General features: G+C 46.4%; 1 pseudogene; it reads left to right on the top strand.

The window, feature by feature from the left end:
• Window positions 1-1,488: 1,488 nt before the first annotated feature.
• On the top strand, window positions 1,489-2,931 carry LOC150042509 (PRAME family member 12 pseudogene; annotated as a pseudogene).
• The last annotated feature ends 279 nt before the right edge of the window (window positions 2,932-3,210 follow it).

The following is a 3,210-nucleotide window of genomic DNA, read 5'->3' on the forward strand; positions in this document are numbered from 1 at the left end:
AAACAGATATAGATCAAATTTTGTAGAAAAGGTAAGGGGGGAAATTCAGCATCGAATACCAAATGATATCTTATGAAAGCAAGATGCTTCTGTTCTTGTATTCAAACTCTTTCCACACATGAGAATGTGTGGATGAGAATGTGGGATGATAATGCTCAGTTGCTAAAGCTGTATTGGTTGAGATTTAAACCAATGTGCCTTTCAAATGCAGACCAGATTCTATTTGCTTCATGCCTACACATGCATGCACACTGATATGTGCACACACAATACAAAAAAAAGTTTTCACTTCAAGTACTGTTGGCTCTTCCTGTAATTCCATTATTCAGGAAGCAGAGGACTGAAAAACTCACTATGATTCCTGCTATCCAGAAATGTAAACAATAAAATTATCTCCTGTAAACTCCCCGGAAACAATTCTACCATTCTTAGACACTTAGCTAGTCCAGAACGCTGAGATCTCAGGGTCAAAGTTAAAATTCAATATGTACAAAATATCCATGAGATAATTATAAAATTCTATAATTAGTGTTGTAGTTCATGTGGGAGAACAGTTGGCTTGACAAAATCCCTTCTTGTACAGTGTCTGAATTCTGATTGAATTCCCATAACAATTACAAACTTAAAAAGAAAGGAAGGGAGGTAAGAATCAAGAAAGTGACAGAGGGAGATTGAGAAGGAAGGAGGGAAAAGATGGAAGAGAAATTCCACCTATATTGTATGCTGTAAAGTAAGTGAAGCAACTGGCATAAAGGAGCAGAAGTAACAGAGCACTAGCCTTGATAAAAAAAAATCCACACTGATACTACATCCAGGCCCTGAGTTCAAATCCCATGGTCAGCACACAAAAAATCAAAGGAAAGAAACAAGGAAGCAAAGTAGGCAGGCAAGTAGGAAGAGAGGGACTGAGGGAGGGAAGAATGCAATGAGACAGGGAGGGGAACAGGGAGGGATGAAGGGAAGGGAACAGGGTGGGGAGGGAGGGGCACAACGTGGGGAGGGAAGGAAGGAGGAAGAGAGGAAGGAAGGAAAGAATGGAGTAAAAGAGACCAAGACAATTTCCGGATATCTTTGTAGATGCTATCAAGTTGGACTGCATGATCTTCCTGAATGCTTTTAGTCTTAGGGCAGAGGGCCACCTGTGGAATGTCTGGAGAGATTAAAGTTCTAAGGGTAAGCCCTGTATTAATCACTTGAAAGAGGAACAGGGCTGTGGCCTCTTTAATCCTATCACCTTGCTGCAAGCAGGAGTATCTCCAGCGTGAGATTAGTAGTCCACAAGTGCTGGGTGTGACTCAGTAGTCCCATTCGAAGTTGGTCTCTGATTGGAAGATATCCATTGAGGAGGGTGGAGTCATGTTACAAAAATACCATGTGGCCAGAGAAGAAGGACAGATTCTTGGAGCCTGTAGTCAGTTCCTGGCCCTGCTGAGATCCAGAGAGCTCTACATACCTAGACCCCATCTGATCAACCTCAATTCCATCAAGATGAGCATCAGAACTCCACCCACACTCCAGTGTCTAGCTGGGCGAAGCCTACTGAGCAACAAGAGTTTGGCCATCTCTGCCCTGAAGGATCTGCCAGAGCTGCTCTTCCCTCCTCTCTTCACCGAGGTCTATGCCCAGGGCTGCACAGTGGTGTTGAAGGCCATGGTTCAGGTCTGGCCCTTCCCATGCCTCCCCCTGGGGGACCTGGAAGAGTCACCAGACCTGGAGACCTTGAAAACCATCCTGGATGGACTCGATCTGCTACTGGCCAAGAGGAAGCAACCCAGTCAGTGTAAACTACAAGTGCTCGATCTGAGAAAAATGTACCCAGAGATCTGGATCCGAGGGTATCCATCCATGGCTCGAATAGCTTTTTCAGAGGGCCTGATAGAAAGGCCAACAATGAGTCACCTTTCAGCTGTGACTAAGGAGCCCCCCTTGAAAATCGCCATGGACTTGACAATCAGAGATGACATTCAGAATGACCTCCAAGCCTGTCTACTCCAGTGGGTCTGGGAGAGGAAAAAACGAGTCAAGTTGTACTCGAAGAAAATGCACATTCTGTCAAGCTCCATCTCTAAAATCCAGAAAGTTCTGCCTGTGGTGAGCTTGGACTCCATCCAGGAGCTTGAAGTGAACGTGTTCTGGAATCGAGAAACCATGAAGACATTTGCCCCTTACCTGGGCCGGATGAAAAACCTCCATGTGCTCAGTTTCTCCAAGATGAGTACCAACCACTCTTCCAGCACCAAGAATTTCTGGTATGTCCGCCAATATGCATCCCACCTGAGGAAGCTGCAGAATCTCCAGGTCCTTTCCATAAACAGCGTCTTCTTCCTTTATGGACAGCTACCTACCATCCTCAACAGCCTGACAACTTTGAAGACCTTATTTTTGACTTCGTGTCCCCTCAAGCAAGCTGATGTGAGGTTTTTGTCTCAGTGTCCCTGTACCAGGCAGCTCATACACCTTCGTCTTAGGAGTGTGTACATGGGCTATTTCGGTCCTGAGATACTTTCAGCCTTGGTGGAGCAAGTGACTAGCACACTGGTTCTCCTGGCTTTAGAGGACTGTGACATCACAGATTTTCAGCTCTCAGCCATCCTGCCAGCTCTGAGTCAGTGCTCCCAGCTCAAGGTTTTCAGCTTCTATGGAAATCGAATCTCCATGGCCAACCTGTACAACCTGCTGAACTACACTGCCCGGCTGGGGCAGTTGAGGCGAGGGCTCTATCCAGCCCCTCTGGAGAGCTACTGCCCTCAAAAGTGGTGGCTAGGGGACATTGACCGCGAGAGATTTTCCCAGGTACTGGCTAGCTTGGCAGAAATTGTGAGAGATATAAGGCCAACCCATGAGGTTCAGATCGGTACCAATTTTTCTCATTGCCAAAACAGGAGCCAGGTTTATAGCCTAGGCCCTGATGGATCTTGGATTCTCTTGTAGGAGGGTCTTCCTGGTGGTTCTGCTCTGTCTGGCTAAGTGGGTGCCTTTCTCCTGGAATCTCTTCTCAGCATCAGAAGTGGATGGGACAAAAGTGCATTCTCCGGGGGGGCACAGACCCCTCGTTTTGGTGTGGGTGAATATGATAGGGAGTCTGCTCCCCAGGTTTTCAGTTCCATTGTAACTTAGGAACTATAGAGTTTCTGAGCACTATTGGGGTACATGTGTTCTGTGCACACGTCCTCAGGAATCTAAAATGAATTGAACCTGGAAAGAACCTGA

Source organism: Megascapheus bottae, chromosome 35 (assembly GCF_031878675.1).
Source record: "Megascapheus bottae isolate mThoBot1 chromosome 35, mThoBot2.hap1, whole genome shotgun sequence".
NCBI classification, from domain to species: domain Eukaryota; kingdom Metazoa; phylum Chordata; class Mammalia; order Rodentia; family Geomyidae; genus Megascapheus; species Megascapheus bottae.